General features: G+C 41.1%; 1 pseudogene; it reads right to left on the reverse strand.

Annotated features, from left to right (window-relative positions):
• Positions 1-6,292: 6,292 nt before the first annotated feature.
• LOC117880567 lies at positions 6,293-7,126 on the reverse strand (annotated as a pseudogene).
• Positions 7,127-23,629: the final 16,503 nt, after the last annotated feature.

The raw sequence follows: 23,629 nt of genomic DNA on the forward strand, positions 1-23,629 counted from the left end.
TTTGACAGTGATTTCCGTGCAAGCAGGATTGGTGCATAAACTCACCAAAGCAAGGACTTTGGCTTTTATTCCTTTGGTTATGGTTATGGCTCATAAACAACAAGGATTTTAAAAAAGCGGTGATGGAACAGTGTAAACATGATTTGGGGCTAGAAGAAAAAGTTAAAGATCTTTTTGTTTCTCAATGCTGGTCTACATGTCCTAAGGTCCTTTATAAATGTGTGCCTGGATTCTGCTAAAACACTGTCAGGAAAACTAAAATAATACAAATTCTTCTTGAGGTTTTTTTAAGTTATCTGTTCTAGGCACCTCTTGAAAAATGGAGAGTGCAGAATCCAGTGGTTGTTGAGGGTTCAGTCTCTTCTGAACAGCAACAGTGAATCTGAAGCTTCACTTCAGAATGAATATTTGTAGGTGAATTACAAATCCTTGGACACTGAGCCTTAAATGAAATGCTAATAAAGTTATGTGAAGGGATGGAGGTATAGAAATTGAAAGGATGCCAATATTTATAAATGATAACAAAATGTATACCTTACTAAAGTTAATATTTGTGGTGTTTGCAATGAAGTTCTGCATTTTCAGAGTATTAGCAAGTATATTCATCAAGAATATAATCATGCATCATTAAAATACATTATTTTGAATACTTGGATAACATTATTAAAACATTTAATAATTTCATAATGTCTAACCAGGAAAATAAATCAAAGTTGAATAATGACCTGTTTCAAGAGATTAATTTTCTTGACATTCATTTTCTTTACTATTCATTATCTTATTTTTTTCTAAAATAGGTCAATACCAGTTCTTTCAGATTTATATTCGTTAAACAGACTGAAAACAGACAACTGTTCCTGAGCTTTTAACAGTAGGAGTGCCATATGTATTCAGAGTTCAAAATGAAGTAATACATCAATTTTTAACTGTATTTTTGGGATGTCAATTTTCCTTTTAATTATGCAATATTAATGTGATGATACTTCAGTAATTGTGTTAGTTCTGCTAGTTATGTGTATTGTGAAAAATTAAACATGTAATTATTCATCACATTTAACATCATAAGAATGGAAACCATCTCTGTCTTCTGCAGTTTTGCAGAGGCGGGTTTCCTTTACCAACTCTAACCTTGCTCAAAAGCGTGTTTGGTTGGGCTTCTAAGTACTACCTCTTCCTCTCATTTGTTAGACCTTGGCTTTTCCCTTTAAGCCTTTCCTTAGATAATAATTCCCATTTACTCTCATGAAACCACATTTCTTCAGAAAATATAAGTTAGCATTTGTGACACAACTGAATGCTGGAGAGGGATAAATACTTGTTGTTAGTAGCAAAAGGCATGGCTTTATGGAGAAGACAGAATGGATGGGACAATATGTTAATATAAAGTACAAAAATGTGATTTAGAGAATCTAAAACCCCATTGCTTCATCAGGGTTACACAGGCATGTTTAAGATTTTATGTAGTGCAAAGGGCCTTATGCTGGATTGAATTTCATCCACTGTGAGAGGCCACCTCTTCCCAAAATTTAAAATCATCTTTACTGCAATGTGTCAGGGCTCTACTGGCCTAGGCAAAAACAATCCATGTACTAAACTTGCATCCCCTACATATTTTAATACTAAACCACAGACTTAGCAGAATATTTTGGGGGACATTTCCATAAGTATGAATGATTTCTAAGAATTGCTTTGAAAATTGATTCAGAAGGCTAGCGGTTCTTAGTTCCATCCCAAACTGTTAAACAGAGCATGTTATGATACTGCATAACCCGTAACATGATTCCAATGAATAGAACATGCTAATTATTACTTATTTGTCTTTTGGTAGCACCTAGAGGCCATGACTCCATTGTGCTAGTGTAACCCACACACCTTCTGGGTGTGGTGTTCTGTCCCATCTAGAGGCATCAAGACCAATTAGAGAGAGAGATTGAGTCTACTCTACAGCCTTAGCTAACAACCAATTGGCTTTTGGCGCATGCTTTAAGCTCCAGAGGCCCCAGGTTCGATCCGGGTCTGTTGGCTTTACACTAGGTACTTGCAATGCAGATACAACACCATGCATCTGCAACCCAATAGTTGCTCCCGGTGTTTTACAACTTAGCCAGTTCTTCCAATCGATCACCCCAGAACAAATCAAGTTATATTTAAGTTTCCCAGAAGCACTTGCTTCCAGAAATACTACAGAGTTTAACAGGATACATGTCTCAAGAGCACAGAGAATGGTTCTGCCAAAAACAATGTGGGTGTGTGGCTGTGATAAATCATTGCAAGGACAAGTGAGGCCAGTCTCCATTAACTACTCTTTTAACATCTCTTAAAGAGGGTTTTTTTTCCCCTGTAGTGAAGACAACCAATGGGATTCTGTGGAAGTCTTGCTAGAATTTTACATTGCTAATTAGAAAGCTTGTGAGGCACACTTTGTCAAATCCGCCTTAATGGACCCTACAATGTGATTCTATTAATAGCATAAAGGGGGTCATGCCTGCAGTCCTTACACATTTAGCAGACATTGACTTGAATTGGAACCAAGAAGAAATCAATGAAAGTTGTGTGTGTATAATCACAGTGTGGCTGGGTCCCAATGAATGTGAATATTTATTACTCTCCTTGAGTCAATTTTTTTTCCTACCTGGTTCAAACATCATTTTATTTTATACTAGAAACATTTTAAATTCAAAATGTAATCTTTCATTCAGTTCCATTTCTATTTGCTTTGGTTGTAATTTGTTTTTATTTACTAAGCCCCTAGTTTTGCTATAAAATCAGGGTTTATTATTCATTTGAGCTGAAAGATGTTTAAGTTAAAAAATAAAACATGTCAAAAGAGGGTTCCCAACAAAAGTGTTATTCCTTTTCTCTTAAATAAATGTGGGATTGATATTTTTACAAAGAGTGAGTTGTTTTTGTTTTTGCAGGCCAGGCTTGATTAACTCTCTGACTAGGTTGACCTGCTGTGGAGATACTGGCAGATATTCTGAACTGGGGATGAAGGGGGCTTTATGCCACCTTTGCAGTCGAGTGGCATAAAGCTGCTGTGCTGGCCCTTTGCCACAAGTGGAGTTTCTAGATAGTCAGTAAAACCAGCCTCTGGCTCCTTTATTCTGCTGGAGATGGAGCAGCACAAAACAGCAGGAGGAGGCCAGAATTAGGCCCAGGGTCCATATCCTGGCTTTGGCGATGCACAGGCAGAAGACTTTTTCAGAAGAATCAGCACCTCAAACCATCCTTTTATTTACCACCTGTTTGTACATCACAGCAGTTAAATGGTTAAAAGGTTTAGCTTTCTTTTAGCAGAAGAGAAGTTGGGTAGTAGAGGAAACATCACTATCTATCTAAATTACTGCTCTGTTTGAGTGTTGCATCAGCAAATTATTCTAAATGTAAGGCCTTTCCTTTTAGTTTAGCGCGTATAAAATGTCTACACTTAGTCTTGAAAGCATTGCAATATTTTTCTTAGTTCCCACAGCTTGTTACACCTACTCTTTGAATATCAAAGCTTTCTGGCAGAAATGTGTTCAACGCATACTGTACCTATTTAGATATTCTCCTAAGTGGAAATACGTCAGATATAAATCTTTGTATAGGCAAGTATTTGCAAGGCTTTATAGCATTTGATTTCTCAGAGTTTAATTTTAAACTGAAAAAGGAAGCGTTACTATGGATTACCATCACATGCCACCATTTCAGATACAGCTAATGGCACAAATTTATCACCGAAGGAATTTAGTTCAACTTTGATCTTCTTCTGCTTCTTATTAAAGTAAAGTTAGTGCTAATTTAAAGAGGCAGATGTTAGCCCTAGCAACAAACATCTTTTATTTGAGCCTGGTCCAACAACAGTTGAAGTCAATGAGAGTCCTTCCATTGACCTAAATAGTCAGTGGATCAAGCTTTTTGTCCATAAAACATGCTGACTACAAAAACGGGGAAGGGATAGCTCAGTGGTTTGGGCATTGGCCTGCTAAACCCAGAGTTGTGAGTTCAATCCTTAAGGGGACCACTTAGGGATCTGGGGCAAAAATTAGAACTTGGTCCTGCTAGTGAAGGCAGGGGGCTGGAATTGATGACCTTTCAGGGTCCCTTCCAGCTCTATGAGATAGGTATATCTCCATTTTAAAATTCTTTCCGTGTGTGTCTCAGTCTTGACCTGGATAAATGTCCTTTATGAGGGTGAATGTCATCCTTTGGATGAGAGACAGCTGGCTAAAACCTAATTCAAACAAGATGGAAATGATGGATGAAGAAAGGACATTGAGGGTTTGATGGGTAATAGTTTGCCCATCTTTTGTTCAAGAGTTTTATAATTTTGGAGTCCTCTGCTAGTTGCTTCTGCAATTCCAGATGGCAATGGAAATTAAATTAGATTAAGAAAGTGCTTTTCTACAGTATTCACGGCAACATCAGAGATTTACCAGATCAATAAAATATGTTGGTAGTATCTATAGTTTGTAATATTTCTAGCAGAAATATTAAAAGACTAAAACAGTATAAGGCTAATAATTATTAGCATGTGCTTTTCTCCTATCATACAGAATCCAGAAATTGGGACTACTCTAGGACTAGATAGCTCAGCTTCTTGCAAATGGCTTTATTTTGGATAAATGCAGTCAGAATATATTTTGTAATAGAAATATACAGTTACAAAAAATCTTCCGAAGTAAATTTGGAAAGCAGTTTTGAGTTGGTCAAACAATTATATTCATAATTAAGGCAACTACATCTCTAGTCCTGAACTTCAATTTGACATTGCTTTAGATACTAAAATTGCTCATACAAAGTTTCTTACCCCATTGTCACTGTGTTGGATTTTTTTGAGAAGTGTTGTGCACAGATTCCACTTCTGTTGCACACACGCCCATGCACATAAGATCAAATTATTTTGGCCAGCAGTGTCTACTAGATGCTCCCATGCCCTGCCTCCCTGCCCCCATCTGAGGGCATAAAGGGCAAAGCAGCTCCAACTGTCCCTCAGTTCCTTTGCCAATACAGAATCTATGTGTATATGACTCTGTAGTAGTCAGAAGGAAGGAGGTCATGAAATTCATGTGGATAACACATCTCAAATAACCAGTTACCGTGAGGTACATAACATTTTTCTCTTTTTCGAGTGATTGACAATATGTATTCCACATCTAGTGATTCAGAAGCAGTGACCTCATAGACAGTGGATGTTCAGAGTCTATTTACAAAATACTTCCAGGGCCTCAAAGGGAGGACCCATTAACCCAGATCAAACTATATTAAGATCCCATGTAGGAGGGAGCTCCCAGCCTGGGGAGGACACGTGAATGAGGCCCTTTAAGAATTTAGCTATCTGACAGATTCCCCTGGGCTCAGATCACTATCTTTTCCCCTACCCCCAGGACAGGAGTCTGGCAAATTTTGTTTTTATCTATGGTAAACAGATCTATTATCTGGCATGCCTACTTGTAGAAGATATACTGTAGGACAGAGCCCTTCACAACCCATTCTAGTGAATTGCCTGCTTCACTGGTTTGCTTGGATATTGTAAAAGCCTGGAAGGGGCAGAGTTACTGATGTGGTTTTGTGATGAATACACCAGAAGTATTCAAACCCAACTGAAGGTACTCTATAGTGCTTGTCTACCTTTTTGGAGGTTGGCACCACAGATGCTAGGATCTGCCGAAGATGTTTTTCTGGCTCTAACAGCCGCTCATTAACTGGCAGGGCCAATCTTCCACGCATTGACATGTGCACTGTGTCAAGCAGCTTGTGAGATTTTTTTCTACAGGGATTTCAATAGTAACTGTCATTCGGAGCTGAAGTTCTTGAAATGTCTAATAATCATCTGGTTGAATAAAAGTAGTGGGCACAACTGCATCACCTGGGGAGGACGAGGAGATAGCTGCTGGAATCAGTGGTTCCTTAGTTTGCAGGTGTTCATCTTCACTACCTTGTTCTTGCTGAAAAGTGTGAGGAGTGAGCGCCACCTGTGCCTCTTGAATAAACCTGTGGGACTTTCCAGGGAATGGAGATCTAGCTTTAGAGGAGGAAGTAGAGCTCGGTTTCCTTGCTGGCTGCATGTCACAGGCCCTCAGTAGGGCCAGGATCTAACACAGGGATCTCAAACTCAAATCACCACAAGGGCCACATGAGGACTAGTACATTGGCCCAAGAGCCGCATCACTGAAACCTTTTCATACAACGATACAAAAGTATAGTCAAAAGTGAAAAAAATGAAGAGTAATATAGTATGCTATTAAAAGTCAGTGTATTAACTTTTTTAAAACTGTAATGTGAAAAGTCAGTGCTAATTTTGATAGTCATTTCATTTTTGGCCACTTAGCTGGCAGCATTTTGCATCAACCAGAGCATCAATATTAGGTTTGATATCCTGAGACGAAACCAATCTCAGTGTTGCTTGCAAATGTTCATCAGTGAGCCTTGTCCTTAACACAAATTTGTTAATCTTCATGGAAAAGAAAAACTGTTCACATATCTAAGTATTTCCAAACATTGCCATTATCTTTGCGGATGCAGAGAATAACATGGGAAATCTTTCTTGTGAAAGAAACCGATAGAATTCTGGAATTCCAACATCTGTATACTTCTGTTTCAAAATGGTATCATACTGAAGCTCCACTAACTCCATCTGCATTTCCTCTGCAACATTGTCAATTTCCACAGCAAATGGTATGGAAAAAAGTTGAAAATGTGGTTCAAGTGCCTTGAAATCTTTAAACCGCACATCAAACTTTTTGTGTAAGTTAGAAATGATATCTGCATATTCTTTCAAGGATTTGGGTTCAACTTTTCCTAAGGAATTCAGAGTCGAGAAATGAACGAAATTGCCAGCAGTCAGCTGTTTCTCCCACAAAGTAAGCTTGACTTTGAATGATTTAACACTGTCATACATCTGTGTTATCACCTGTTTTCTACCCTGAAGCTTCAAGTTCAGTGCATTCAGGTGATCAGTTCAATCTGTAAGAAAAGCAAGGTTGCAGATAAAAGTGGAATCAGCAAGCTGTGGAACCTCCTTGTTTTTCATTTTCATGAAGGACTCAATCTCCTCTCTAAGTGCAAAAAAACGCTTCAAAACATTTCCACGACTCAGCCATCTAACTTCACTGTAATACAGAAGTTCCCCATATTCGCTGTCCATATATTGACTTCAGTGGAGCCAGAATTTCACTCTAAATAATTAGGGACAAATATGGCAAACTCCTGTTGAGACAGATCCTTTGAGGAGCTGAGTATGCCCAACTGGAATTTAGGATGAAGTGAAGTGAAGTGAAGTTTTTCCAGAGTAAAAATCCTGAATCTCAGGATTTGATACATGGTCAGTATTTTTAAAAAAAACATAATAGAACAACAAAATAATAAAAAAAACTGGAAGACCTTTATAGCCTATAGGATTTCTATTGAAGTATGTACAATAGAGTACCTGAATTTGACCATATCTTATTTAAGACGCTGAAGTTACGCCAATGCATAAATTTAAGTTCAAATAATAAAAATCTTAGTATGTTTGCAGACAATTAACAAACAGGAAGAAGGCTATAATAACTGAATAGTTCACCCAACTCTGCTGTCAAACAAGCACCTTCTCCTGTTATAATGAGAGCATAAATGTCCCCCCCTCTGCCCCTGCCCCCACTCCACCCCTTCCCCACCCCCATTCCAACCCCTTCCCCGAAGTCCCTGCCCCAACTCCTCCCCCTCCCTGCCCCTATTCCAACCCCTTCCCCAAATCCCCGCCCCGACCCTGCCTCTTCTCTGCCTCCGCCCCTGAACGCGCTGCATCCCCACTCCTCCTCCTTCCCTCCTGGAAAGTCCTAAGCGGGAAGCGCTGGGAGGTAGGCAGAGGAGCGGGAACGCAGCGTGCTGGGGGGGGGGGGGAAAGAGGGATAGAGGGTGAGGGGAGCTTGGTTGCTGGTGGGTGCAGAGAACCGACTAATTTTTTCCCATGGGTGCTCCAGCCCCGGAGCTACATGTTTGAGACCCCTAATCTAACATTATAGGGGTCAGGGTCTAGTTGCAATGCCGATGGATACTGTTGTGAGTGCGCTTTCCTAGAGCCCTAATGGTTATAGTAATGGTACTAGACTCGCTGTCTGACCAGTAGGGGTCAAGTGAATGGGGCTGACATGAGTGGGTAGTGGATGCTCTAAAGTGGAGGAAGAACAGGCATACTCCTCCTCTAGCAGTGGGGCTACCCTCACAGGGGTTCCAGGGTGAGCTAAGTCTGCCTTTTGTTGGCACTGAAGAAGTGTTTAGCGCCATCATGGTGTCATTGGTCAGTACTGTACAAGGCACTCTCAGAGTCACAGACAGTAATGGTGACTTAGGCTGTGCAGTCCCTTTTGGTACAGAGCGATCTGAGAAATACTTTGGTGCTCTCAGTGGTGAGAGCAACTGTTTTGTGATGGCTTGCACCTTGGTTGTGGGTACCAGGGCTGTCGACACTAGGTGTGCTGATGTAGGTTCCAAGCAATTGGTACCAGGTGAAGTACGGAGATCCACTCAAGATGGTATTGTTGTTTGGAGATTGGGCTCTGTCCGGGTGTCAGAGGAACCCAATTTTCGCAGTGAACCCTTCGAGCAGCCTGAAGTGATGTATGCCTTTTATTTTTTACTAGGTCCTGGAGAGGGTGACAAATCAGTTTTCCTTTCTACCCCCTTTCATATGACAGCTGAAGGAGGACTTAGCTGCTATACCAGTCTCAATAGATGATGCCTTCTTTGGTGAATGAGCCCAGGAGCTCGGAGTTAAACCACAGCTCACACTCACAGGAGCGCTCAGGGATGAAACCTGTTCAGGTCTGTTAGAGCTGTGGTTGCCAAACTTTTCACTAAGGTGACCCACCAACTTCATTTTCTCCTTTTTTCTACCCACAATTAAATATCTACCCTGGCACTGCAACCCTAATCGTGGCCCACTGTGGAGGGAAGCACTAGGGAGGGGGGTGGAGACAGAGCCTGACCCACACTCATGACTCCCCTACAGCAGCAGTTCCTGTCCCACTGGGCTGTGCCCGGCTTTCTGCTCTAGATGTTGCAACCTGGCCCATGTAGGATCACAGCACCACTCAGGTTTGGCCCAGTAGGCCTAGCCTCACATGACAGGAGCTGCCAGTGCAGGGTGAGTGCAGGTCAGGCTTGCTCTCCATACCCAGCCCCCGCTTTCTAGGCCTCTCTTCCTCACAATGGTAAGAGAAACATATGTTTGCTTTGGGTGCCACAACCCATCTAGAACTTTCCCGAGACTCACTAGTGGGTCAGGACATAAGAACGGCCATACTGGGTCAGACCAAAGGTCCATCTAGCCCAGTATCCTGTCTTCAGATAGTGGCCAATGCCAAGTGCCCCAGAGGGAATGAACAGACCAGGTAATCATCAAGTGATCCATCCCCTGTTGCCCATTCCCAGCTTCTGGAAAACAGAGGCTAGGGACACCATCCCTGTCCATCCTGGCTAATAGCCATTGATGGACCTATCCTTCATGGACTTATCTATTTCTTTTTTGAAGGACCCACCACTTAGGAAACATTGTGTTACAGCCTTTTTCCTCTAGATCTGAGGAGGCTCTCATGAAGCACTCCAGGAGAAATAGTTTAAGGTGGGACTCTCTCACTGTTTGTGTCCTCTTCGAAAAAGAAAGACAAACTGAATACATATTGAGCATATGTCTGTCCCCAGGGCAAAAGTCATTTTGAGTGCCCATTTTTCAGTGGAATAGTCGCATTCACAAGAGGGAAAAGTATTGAAGGATGAGGACTTTGCTTCAGTCATGAAGGCTAAATCCCAGTGTTGGGGTAGTTCCTAACACTAACAAAGTTGTTCTTTTTTTTACAGCCAACAGAGAGAAAAAAATAATCAAACCAACTACACAAACTAACAACTGTATTCTCTATGCTAATAAACACCTCTACCTCGATATAACGCTGTCCTCGGGAGCCAAAAAATCTTACCGCATTATAGGTGAAACCGCGTTATATCGAACTTGCTTTGATCCACCGGAATGCGCAGCTCCGCCCCCCGGAGCACTGCTTTACCACGTTATTTCCGAATTCGTGTTATATCAGGTCGCGTTATATCGAGGTAGCGGTGTACTAATTAACTATATAAACAAAAAGGATTTGAGTTGCACAATGTGCACAAGAAGTGGACATTGCCAAGGATTCTCTCTTACAAACACAGCAGTAAGAAGGAATCAAGGGATGGTTAGGCCTACTCCACCCTTTATGATCTTGGATAGAGGTGTGTGTGTGTGAGAGCATGGTCCCACGAAACATTGCTGGCCAAAAAAAACAATGTCGTGTGCATGGGGCGCATGCACACTAGAAGTGGAATCCATGTGGGCAATCACTTGAAGAAGAATATATATGGTAATAGCTCTAGGACTGGTTGGAAAAAAAAAAAAAAGAATGCCCCTGAGAAAAGCACTTTCTTAGTTAACAGTTCAATTATTAATTCAGATAACAGATGGAAGAAACAGCACCTGTTTGGTATGTGTAGTGAAAAAATGAACAGGAGCAAATACTATTTGTTCACCTCATCATTTAAAGTCTTCAAGATTGTTGTGATATAGTTTGTGAATGAGTGGCAGGATATTAGAGGGCCACTGGTGTAGGAATATTTAATCGTGTGCAAAAGCATCACTCTGCCTGCAGAAATGTTGTTTCTACTCAGTAAGCAATTAGTTTGCCTCATTAGCTATCTTAGTTATACTTAGGGGTCTAAGATATCTATATTTTAGTAAATTTGTTTGATCTGCATATAAAAAATTTATAAATATGCTGTCTAGTCATAAGACTATTATTTTTGTTAGCTTCTTCTAAGTCACGAATTGGCTGTGAACTGCATAGGTAGGTGAGTTTCTGTCATTTTGGCGGGACAAAAGGAAAGAGAGGAGATATAGAAAGGATTAAGGTAAAAGGTTACATTGGGGTATGTAAGTAAATTCCCAATGAGAAATAATAAATCATTACTAAATAATGTTTTTTTAAAAATCAGCATGGTAATCATTTGTGGTTGGAGATTTATTTATGGGTCTTACTCCTGCAGGCCTTACTCAGGTAAAACTTCCAAACTATCAGTTCTGTGCTTTCCCAAGGGTGCATATATCAAGATATTACAGAGTAGTTCAGAGTTTTTATTTCTAAAGACATAACACCAGTGAGGAAAAATAGTTTTTAAAATTTGGGGCTGACTGTTAGTTTTCCATTTGGAAGGTTTCCATCTTCTACTTTTCTACTATTTGTTCCTGCTAAGTCAGAACTCTACTATCCTTCTCTCTATCCTACATTATTAGAGGTAAATCTGTACTCTTTGAATGATTGTGTTCATTGCAGCATTATGAAGCCATATGAAATCGGAGGATGGGATGTGTGTTGTTTATGAGGTTTTTGCTTTGTTGTCTGTATGAGAGTTTAGAGATATTTACTTACCGTATAGACACGATCATAAGCCGGTTCGTTTATAAGCCGATCCCCCCAGGATGGATAAGTAAAAATGGAACATTTTTATAACCCGTTCATAAGCCGACCCTATAATTCAAGGGTCAGCAAACTTTGGCTCCCGGGCCATCAGGATAAGCCACTGGTGAGCCGAGATGGTTTGTTTACCTCAAGCGCCCGCAGGCATGGAGGTAAACCAAAGTAAACAAAGTGTTCTGGTGCACCAGCTGCTTACCGACGGGCCAGGACAGCAACTGGTGGGGAAATTTTTGAGGGGAGAGAAGCTGGGAGTCAGGGGAGTAACCCTGGTGACCACCCCCCACATGACCTCACCATTAGCCCGGGACCCCCACACTCTCCCCATCCCTTATCTGGGGAGGATATCTGTGGCCTGGATGGAGCTGCTCCGGCAGGCTGGGCAGCACGGCCATAGCCTGCTCCGACGGGCCGGACCGGGTGGCACGGCCACAGCATGTTCCAGCAGGCTGGGCCAGGTGGCACAGCCGCAGCGTGCTACAGCGGGCCGGGCGCCGCGGCCACAGCCTGCTCTGGGGGACGGGGCTGAGCAGCACGGCTGCAGCCTGCCAGCCCCAGAACTGTAGCTGCTTTGGAGGCTGGGGGGAGAGCAACGTGGCCAGAAGCAGAGACACTCTGGTCCCGCCTCTTCCCTTCTGGCTCTGCTGGCTGTGCTGCCTCTCCTTGCTCCCTCTGTTGGGGGGAGGAACTGTGTCCCACCTCTCCTTCTCTATACCCGTTCATAAGCCGGCCCCCTTCTCTGGTGCTTCCCTTTTTTACTAAAAAAATTCGGCTTATGAACGTGTATATATGGTATTTATTTAGAATGAAAGATACATGTGAAAAAGTTTGTCCCTATGAAATATTCCCACAAGGAATCTAATCTGAAATCTGGTGAGTCATCCTTAGGTTTGGAAGGATTCGATTTTTATGGACAAATGTCAGTAATTGTAGATTTCACTGCACACACATACACACACACACACATAAAAATATATTTCCTTTGATAATAAGCAATAATAATAATAAGCAATGCTAGATAACTTATTAGGGTTTGATTTAAGAATATTGACTTTGTATATTTTTACATATGTTGTTAACTTGCAGCTAACGGCAATAAAGTTTTAATTTTTCGAATCTCAACGTCTACTGTCATTAAATAATTGTCTGCCCCACCCCCACATTTCTCCCAACTTTGAAATTTAAATAGATAAAAATAAATGCTTAAAAATAAACAGATATCTGTTGAAAATATAAAAAAAACCAAAAATTGCATTCTGCCAAGCCTAGTCATATTAATATCAAATGCTTGAGCATGCTATAGAGATGAAGTAGTATTTTTGCTGAGTCAGTCTGAGGTTAGCTCAATTTTGGCTGGTCTGGTAGAAGAGGGGTTAGACTGTATCTCTCTCAGGCAGATGGATATAAGGGAAGAGAGAAGCCAAGAAAATTCTATGATGAAATCCTGGCTCTACAACAGTTAGACCTCTGCCTATCATGCTGACCACAATTGTCTCATTGTTTTCTTGTAGTCTCCCATATGTCTGTATCCACCTTGTTTTACAGAGATTGTAAGCTCCTTGGGGCAGGACCCATCTTTTTTGTTCTATGTTTGTACAGCACCTAGAACAGTGGGGTCCTGATCCATGATCAGGGCTCCTAAGTACTACTGTAATACAAATAATAAAATAATAATAATAATATGTCAATAAAGCCAGGATTTCACGCTAGGCACAACCAAGCTATTTTTGCTGTTGTTTAATTTAACATTAAGGTCAAACCCCAGGAAGAGGATAAGTTTCCATTCTATCCAAGATGTATATATGCTCTTAGTGCAAGGTGCTAATTATGCTATTTTTGCCTCTGAGGAAGAACTGTTTTATTCAGAGTTATTATAAAGCTCAGATTTAATAGTGAGTACATTTTATCTATGGTTGGGTTGTCAGATATTTCTATGGTCCTTCTAACTGTTTCATGATCTGCTATATGAGCAGAGACAACATCCTATTTCATTTTTATTGTTTTCAGTTATAAATAATAGCAATAATAAATAGTATCTTACATTTTTATAGCCCATTTCATCCTGAAGAATAAAAAAGAACCTGTGTGTGTGTGTGTGTGTGTGTGTGTGTGTGAGAGAGAGAGAGAGAGAGAGAGAAAAGAGATACACACAAGTCTACCCATATTTGGTTGCACAGATTTTCTAGAATTTGTGTATAGTCATCATAATTATGTAAATAAAGTTATTTTAAAAACAAACTAGAATTCTAGAGCACTGTCTCTATTCTTCCCAGACACTATTTCAACCTGGAAAAAAAAGCCATTTAACAAATTAAGAAATGTTTTAGGTTCGTTTTCGTCCTCTCTTAAATAACTACACCTCTACCCCGATATAACGTGACCTGATATAACACGAATTCAGATATAACATGGTAAAGCAGCGCTCCCGGGAGGGGGGGGGCAGGGCTGCGCACTCCGGCGGATCAAAGCAAGTTCGATATAACGCGATTTCACCTATAACGCAGTAAGATTTTTTGGCTCCCGAGGACAGCGTTATATCGGGGTAGTGGTGTATATAATATTTTTTAAATTTAAAAAATAGGGGAATATTTCACACTCCTAATTACTTTTTTCCAAAACAGGTAATATATGTTGAACAAAAGAATTAGTCACTTAATTTGGGGATGGATATGGGAGCAAAGCATATTTTGATGTGGGCAATTTGTTCTTGTTCTGTAGATCCAAATTATATTGAGCTAACAGGCATCTGCCTGCAACAAAATATGAAAGAAAGGCATCAGCGTTTTCCTTTGGGTTAGTCACATTCTTCCAATTTTCAATCTCAAATTTAGCCAGATGTGGTTAATCACACATGCCTTCAAGACTGTATCCAGCATATTGCATGGAAAAAAGGAATTTGACCTGAAAATGTTTATTTTGCATGTGAAGAATCTTGCTGCACATAGGCTTGATTTTTCAAGATGATGAACACCCTCAGCTTTCGTTGCACATCAGACCACATGTTTGTTTAGTAATGTCCAGTGATTGACGTCTTTTATAACTGTCTGCAATAGTGCTTAGCACACAGTTGTTTGAAAAGGTCTTGGATGTTATCTGTTATTTGAAGTCTTCAGCATTTCATTTTAGTCCATCTAAATGAGAACATCTCCAATTCCTGAAACTTCTTTGTGCACAAAATCACTTGCCCATGTCAGTGACTTAAATTACGGACATTTTTCTGGTACAAGTCTTAAAAATAGTAAGTATGAAATAAGATAATACCACCAGCTTGTTTCAACCAAAACAAATCTAAGAATTCTAATGGGTAAAATTAATCAAAACCAATACATTAAAATGCATTTAAATTGCAATGTTAACCTCATCACTCTTGTGTGTAACGTTGTACTATTTGGGCATTATTTTGAGGCAAAAGGCAAAGGTAACCAAAGACCCAGTCCTGCAATAAATTCTGTGCGGACATACCATGTCACTCAGATAGGTCTCACTGCAGGATTGGGGCCAATCCAGCAGACCTTACTCATGCAAGAAGTTCCACTGAATTTAGTGGGATTGTTTCCCTAAGAATTGTTTGCATGGGAAAAGGTTACAGGGACAAGCCCTAGAAACAGCAATGTTTTAAATAGATAACTGGCTGAAATTTACTCCAGTGCAGAAGGTCAACACAAGCCCTATGCAGTACTAAGATCAAAATAGGGCTTAAATGATGTATAGTCCTCATGCTGGCCCTCTGCACCAAGGTGAATTTCACCCTAAGTGCCTATCAAATTGTTCTTCGCATCATGATGTCTCCATCATTAATATAAGCAACCTTTTATGGAAGAGGAAAAGAACTTCTAATTGGCTGTATTGCTGTGCTTTTTTCTTTCTTGACTTGACTTGTTACTTGGTTACTGCATGAATATTGAACACTAATGTCAGTCCAGGCTCTAATACCTGAGAGCACCAAGCACTTTCATCTCATGGATGTTTAGGAACTAATAAGCACTCTATACTTTCCTTTTAAATCCACCCTTTTATTGCCTTCCTTTTCTTCATCCTATAGGAAGCCCATTGGTTTGACTGAGCCTTTTTGAAGATGTTATTGTAAAGAAATATCTTCCTCTAGTTAACTTGTAGTTTAAAAGGTTCATTAATGCCATTCATTTAGTGCACCTTTCAGGTGCAGGGACTTTCATCCTGCAAACCTTTCTTCCAGTGGACCAATGATTGGGCCCACAGTCATTCACACCAAATGCAAAATAGAAACTATAAATACCAGCAACACAGAAGAGAAGGAAGCAAGGAAGGAAAGGTGGGGAGAGAGGGTCTGAAGGCGGGGAGGTTTGGAAACATCTTACTGCTCATTTCCCCCAGGCATCCAGTAAAATCACTATTATTTTAGATGGGTTTGAAGACACAGGGATTGATTGTCTCCAGTGCCAGACCTCTGGTTGGCACAGGTAGTGGGCGGGGGCAGTGCCGTATAGCTCCCTGAGTCCAAGGGCCATTCCTACTCAGAGCTACTTCCAGGCAGCTCTGATGTGCATCACTCATGCAGGATCCTTAATGGACCTTATGTCAGTACAGCAGTGCTCTCTTGTACCCTATCCCTGACATGCCCTCTCTCTTCCTCAACATGCCCCTGAAACCAGGAAGATAAGGAAGAGGAGCAGGGACTGGCTTTGGTGCAGATGTGCCAGTAGGGAATTCCCTTCCAACAGTGGCTGCTGAGTGCCATATAAACCTGGTTGAGACTCTGGCCCTTTTTGTTGTCAAGAAGAGGCTTCTCCATGCTCCCTTATATCCTGTCAAATACTCCCATCTTCTGCAGCGATTTCTCCGAGAGCCATGAATTTCTGTTGGTGGGGGGTACAAAGTGTGTTCATCTAGGGTGACCAGACAGCAAATGTGAAAAATTGGGACGGGGTGGGGAGTAATAGGAGCCTATATAAGACAAAGCCCCAAATATCGGGACTGGCCCTATAAAATTGGGACATATGGTCACCCTATGTTCACCCCAGATCATACCCATTACTTACCCCCTCTTCCTTCCTGTCTGGACCTACAGACAGACACGTACAACATCCAGAGAAGGGAGCAATGATGCTGTGGAGGCATCTGGCTCCCACTTCCCTCTAAGAAGAGATTAACATAAAGAGGAGGGTCTCCTCTGCATACAAATCAGATCTCAGGGAGGTGGGATGCGTGTGGGGGGGGGGAGAATAGGGGAAACAGACTCATACAGTTTACATTATGCTTGGTGGAGACGGCACACCACATTCCCTGATATAGAGGTAGACAGTCACCACAGGTTTGGGTGGGGGGAGGGTTGGGGGGTAGACTTGCTCTTTTTACATTATTCTATTGCATTTCTAATTTTAGAAACTTGGCTTCTGTGATTTAGATACTAGTACAAACTAATTAGTTGCAGATGGTAACTCTCAGTTCCTTTTATACAGCCTTCTTCAAAATAAGAAAGCCAGATTTCTTTCACTAGGGAAATCAGTGTGATTTATTTAACATTTAGTTCCTGCATATGCAGAAGACATTTGGTATGAAACCTTTAAAGGGATGTGTTCCTCACCATGCAATCTCAATTAGAGAGGAGCACTATCAGAATGAAACTGCTCAAGATTCTGCTTTGATGGTGTGCTTTTTTCATTTCTTTTTCTTTCGCAGAAAATGTCTATATTTTAATAAGTCCCAATGAGGAAAACGCTTTGCTGTAGGGAGAAATCTTTCTTTAAAGTTATTGTGACATGCCTTCTTGCTTTCTTTCATTCTCTTTTTTCCTTTGCTGTGTGGGGCAGCTTTTTTTTTTCCTATTCTGTTAAGCAGATCTCATCTCATTTTGAAAGAACTCTGGCAGCAATGGCCATTCTTTATGGTGAATTATACTCCTCTGCTTTGCTCTTTTATCTGTTGGGGCACATACCTTTAGCTAGTTGTACAATAGGTAACTGAACTGTTTGTAATTCAACTTGCAGGTCTGATTTAAGGAAAAACTTTTCATTGCATCCAGTCTAGCCATACTGCTTAGTTTAAGGACAATTACAGGTTTGTCCTACATCCATACTACAGCTATTCTAAACCTTTTCAAGTTACAATGCCCTCTAGGTATGTGTCTGTTACATACCAGGGTACAATTCAGACCAGTGGGGGGCTGCGTCATCTCTGCCCTGCAACCTTGGGTGCCTTACAATGCCTTGCTGAAGTAGCTCCCTCCTGGGCCACTCACAAACAGCCTTCCAGCATGCAAATCACACCCTGAGTGTGTGTAACTGCAGCCTGCCAGTTACACCCTGGCCTCACCAGCCTTGGTTATACTGCAGGGTGACCCCAACACACCTCCACTCCCGGATTTAACCCCAGAAATGTATGTTCTGTACTGCCCTCTCCTGGACCGTAGAAATATTTTAAGTCCATTATTCCTTTAAGGGAATAATACACCATCTTATTATCTTAAATAGAGTTACCCAGACACTTCAACTTGAACACATTGGATTAGATAAAACAGTAAAGCAAGTTTATTAACTACAAAGAGAAATTTTAAGTGACTACAAGTAATGAGGCATAAAAGTCAGAAATGGTTACAAGAAAAATAAAGACACAATGCTTACTAGTGCCTAACTTAACAAACTATATTAGATTAAAGCAAAATTCCTCACCATATGCTTCCAGCAAGGTTACTGACCTAACTCTTCAGGTCCGGACCCCTCCCCCAAACTCCAATAGCTTTTTCCTTTTGGGGTGTTTGTTCCTTTTTATAGTCTCCTCTTCCTCTTTGAAAAGTATTTCCAGCTGGGAACTAGGAGACAAAGAGTCTATGTGGAAGGATGTTCCCTGCTGGCTTTTTTCACCTGTTTTGAGCATTCTTTGTTTTCCCTTCCTGCTTGATGACTCTGTTTACTGCATAAATGCAAATTAAGGTAAGCACACATTCCTTCCTTTGTTTAGGACAGACCTGACTTCTGTTAATATCATACAGAAAAATCGTATAACTTCACAAGCAATGTTGCCACATATATTTTATCAGGACAATACTGACTAGCAAATTATACATTTTAAAATGATATCTTGCAAGGCATTTCTTGTGCAAAGATTATTACAATAGTGTGTAGGGCGTGAATACAGGAGTGTATTCTGTCACAATGTCCTACAGTTCCCAAACACAGTGTGTTCTGGGAGATTTCAAAAGGCCATCAGGCCACTGGAGGACAACAGTGGGAGGACAAGGTGAACTGTTTTGGCTTTTTCATGTCCACACTGACACTGAAATGGTTTAGATTGAACCAGTTCCAGGCCTGTTAAATGCACTATCTATTCCAAACAGTTCTCTAACTGGTTTAGTTCTACACACTTTTGTATGTGGATGAGAAGCCCTTCGGAGAGTATGCTAAAGCAGTGGCTCCCAGCCAGGGATCTGGGGCCACCTGGAGGGCCACGAGCAAGTTTCAGGGGGTCCTCCTAGCAGGGCCAGTGTTAGACTCACTGGGGCCCAGGGCAGAAAGCCAAAGCCCCACCACATGGGGCTGAAGCCTGGGGCCCTGAGCCCTGCCACCCGGGGCTGAAACCAAAGCCTGAGCAACTTAGCTTTTCAATTCCCCTTGTGGCATGGGGCCCTAGGCAATTGCCCTGCTTGTACCCCCTAATGCTGGCCCTGGCTTTTATATGCAGAAAATGAGTTGTTGTGGCACAGCTGGGCCGTGGAGTTTTTATAGCATGTTGGGGGAGGGGAGAGGCTGAGAGAAAAAGGTTGAGAACCCCTGCCCTAAAGTACTTCAAATAGTAGTTTATATAAAGCTACTGTAGCTTAGTAGATACATCACTAGACAAGATGTTAGAGAACCTGGGTTCAAGTCCTGGTTCTTCCATTAGCCTGCTAGGTGAGCTTGGGCATGTCATTTTCTTCCCCATGCCTCAGTTTCCCCATCTGTAAAATGAGAAGAATGCTACTAATCACCTTTGTAAAGCACTTTAAGCTCTAATGATGAAAAGAGCTAGGTTTTATCATCCCCATTTTACAGGGGAAACTGAGGCACAAAGAATTTAAATAACTTGCTCAAGGTCAGGCAGGGAATCAGTCAAATAGTCTGGAATGGAATCCTGGTCTCCTAGTACTGTACTCAGTCCACTAGGCTATAGGTGTTTGCACCATGCTTGCATGCTTAAGGCACTTGCACACACTTTTCCCCTTAGATTGAGCACAGTGTAAAATAACCAAATTGCACCCTTCCTACTTTTACTTTTAATTCCTGAGCAAGATATAGGGAAGTATCTCTCTGGCTCTTCTTGAGAAGGTTCTCTTCCAGGGATTTTCGGTGTCCTAGATGAAAGGTGTTCAGTGGGAGGGATTTTTCCCCCCTGCCATATTTGACTATTTTGCTGCAGCACTAGCTCATTTGAGAAAAATCAAGAACCTCAAAATGCAAAGCCCAGTCATTACTGACACCTCTTTTCTCCTTTTTGTTCCTATTTCATCTCTTGTATGTAATTCCACAGCCTTCTCTCCACATTAGAACCACTAACATTGAGACTTCTTGAAAATCATCCATTATGGGACACACTGCTCATAACATCTAGTAAGAAAATGGCTCATTCCTTTTCTTATTCAGAAAAGCATGAAACAATAATTGCTCAGAAGAGGAAAGCTAGTCACAGTCACCTCCACAGAGGGACTACCTATGAGAGTAGTAATCACTTCTCAGAATCCACAGAAGGGCTGGACGCTGCTGACGTACTTGGCCTGACAAAATGCTACAGGATTCATAGAATTCTTGCTATCTGCAGTCCTTTTGTTGCCTTGACAACAAATCTCATTTGAAATAGAAAGATTTCTTTTATTTTTAGTAAATTGGCTTTAAATGACCAAAACTCAGCTTTTTAATAATTAACTTAAATGCACAACTTATACCTCCCCTAAAAAACAGCGTGCACTTGGCTAAACAGTAACATGGAGCCAGTACGTACAATAATATTTTCTCATCTTCAATTCTCCAGATACAAGGCAACCTTTTCCTCAACTATTGTGGCAGAAAGACACTGGAAAAATTCTTTATCTTTTCAAGTCGGTATATTTCATGTAACAAAATGTACAACAGTTCATTTTATTTATGTATAATACAGTGTATATGCACACAAAGCTAGCACGGGGAACTGATCCTAGGTGCTACTGTAATACAAGTAATTAATAATTGCTAAAAATTTCATGGGCAAAACCCTTAAGTCTTCACTTGGATTTTAGTTCATCAGGACTCTGACAAATGCCCATTCCACACACTAAGGATGGACTCAGTAATGAACTCAGGATTTGGCCCAGTATCAGTAACAGATAGGGATCAGTATTACAAATTATCATGTGTATTTGTGACAGGGACTACTTCCCATTAATACTACAAAGAAAAATGCTGCACTTTCCTGTTCATGCTACAGTTGAAAAAAATACACCATTGCTGACCAATACATGCATACACCTATATGTAAATGATATGCAGTAAATACTGGGCCAGATTCTTAGTTCACTTACCTTGGTATTAATCAGGAATAACTACTGAATTCAGTGTAGCTACACTAGTATAAAACTGGCATGAGATCAGTGTTGGGTCCATTGACCAGTATTTGAGTTTACAGTGAAAATCTATTTCTCAGTTTAAAAAAAAAATCAATACTGCAGCATAATATTTTAAAAATCACAGCAAACTCAAGTCTACCTGACTATACCTAGAAAATAACTGGGGCCCTGAGTAGCACAGTGAAGACCTTGGTAAAAATCTGAAAATTCTGTCACTCAGCCTCATCTTCTGACCTCTTTAACAAAAACAAAACAAAACCGGAAGGGCGATGTCAGTGAATGGAAGCCAAAGAGACCATACTGAATCTGAATCTACCACTAGAAAAATTAGAACAAAAAACAAAAAACCAACAACAAAATTTCACCTTACAGTTCAAACACTGCAGCACTGTGAACCTGAAAGCAGAAGAGACTATAAACAAAAGTGAAACTGACATGTCCAGACTGAAAGAAATTTAAAAAGGAAACAAACAGCATAAACAGAGAAATAATTTTACAGATCTACTGTACCTGTTTCAATAATCTGCAGTAAATGCTGAGCACCCTTAACTTCTATTTCTCCCCCTCACATGCATCTCCCCATATGTTGGCACTCTACACCATTGTGTGACTTCCACTTTTTTGGAAATCTTGAAGTGCTTAGAAAGATCTTGACTAAAAGCTGTGCATACAAATAACCTGAAAAATACCCTCCCATCTCTTGGCAAGATTTCAAACATGAGTCATATGCTGTAGCTGTGTGAATTTGGGCTTTGGGTAATTTAGGTGATAGTGCTAGATTCTGCCAATTTCAGATTTAAATTATAGATTAAACTCAGATGAAGAGAATGAAGTATATTCTCTCTGCAAAAATGCACACAACTCCTATTGGCATATGAAGGGGACGCTACTCGCCAATATTGTTAACTTTAGGTATAGAAAACATGCATACTAAGGACCTGATCCATCAAAACACTTTTGCACATACTTCACTCTAAGCATGTCAGTAGCTCCTGTGAAGTCAGGGAAGAGGAAAGGAGTAGGAGGAGTTGGAGAGCTACAGGAGCCTAGATCCAACCTTGCTGTTTCAGGTAAACCGGCAAGTGGCTCCTTGTAAGCCATTTATTTTCCCTTCCTAATTCCATGGTGGTCCCTGTTGTAGCCAACTAAAGCTCCTGAGTACACAGATGGAGGCTCATGTAGCACCCTGACAGCCCAAGTTAAAGCCTGGCACACCTGTGACACTCAGTCCAGCCTCTGAGTGGCACCACTGAATGCTCCTGCCTCCCAATGTGGAGCAACATATGTGTGTGTGGGCGGGAAGGGGGGGACAAGTAACAGCAGTAAAGGGGAACATGAGAGAGTAGGGACAGTATCAGGTCAGTAATACTTCCAAAGTTAGCCTCCCACAAACCCCAAAAAGGTGAAGGTTGTAATGCATGGCTTTGGAGCTTTTCATGGTTTAGCATTCTCTTGTCCCCTTCCTTTTGTTGGTAATGCTTGGTCAGAGCAGAAGGTCAGATTGTCACTTTTTTGACAAACATAATGGAGCACAAATAGCTCCTACAAAAAGTTTCATCCTGGCTAGTACACACACTTTAGGGATTAGAAGATGATGCTCTGAGTTTCAACAGGAATCACTTCCTCTGAGGTACTGTTCTGGTGAACCATTTAGCCTTAATCACATCAAAAGCACTGATCAGAGTGCCCCTATTTTCGAATGTCTAGAGCTATGTCAATACTTCGCTTATTAAATAAATGTACTATACCAATGCTGAACATTTCTCTCTCCCACATTAAAAAAACCAACCCATAACACGTGACACGGGGTATCATTAAACAACTAAAACGCATACTCATCCTGAAAGAAATCTTTCCCGAATCCCCTCTTCTGGCCTTCAAACAAACCCCCAACCTCACCAAGCTCATCATCAGAAGCAAGCTCCCCACAGACCAGGACCCACCAACTCAAAGAAGCACCAGACTCTGCAATAACAACAGATGTAAAACCAGCAGACATATCTCCACTGCTACCAGGATTAGTACCCCCACAATACACCATTCAAGATCCATGGGTCTTACACATGCCTATCACAACATGTGGATTTATGATTTACTACAACCATCTGTAAATCACTAACCCCCATTTTTTGTCCTCTGACTGCAGAGTTGCTAATGGGCCACTTCACCTTGACCAGTCTCTAAGGTTACATCTACACTATCTGCCAAATCGGCAGGTAGTGATCCATTCCCGATCGCTCTGCCATTGACTCCTGTACTCCACCGCAACGAGAGGCGGAAGCGGAGTCGACGGGGGAGCAGCGGCAATCGACCCCGCACCGTGAGGACGCGAGGTAAGTCAACCTAAAATACGTCAACTTCAGCTATGCTATTCTCGTAGCTGAAGTTGCATATCTTAGGTCGATTTGCCCCCCCACCGCCTTGTAGATCAGGCCTTAGAATATGTGTTAACTTCTTATGCTAAACAATCTGTTCCATCTCGTATTCAGCTTTGACAACGAGCTCTGTGTAAGCTCAAAATCTTGTTACTTTCACTAACAGAAGTTGGTCCAATAAAAGATATTCTCACCAACCCATAACATTTGACAATAATGGTCTCAAACCAGGGTGGCCCATCCAT

This window comes from Trachemys scripta, chromosome 7, assembly GCF_013100865.1.
Source record: "Trachemys scripta elegans isolate TJP31775 chromosome 7, CAS_Tse_1.0, whole genome shotgun sequence".
In the NCBI taxonomy this organism is placed as follows: domain Eukaryota; kingdom Metazoa; phylum Chordata; order Testudines; family Emydidae; genus Trachemys; species Trachemys scripta.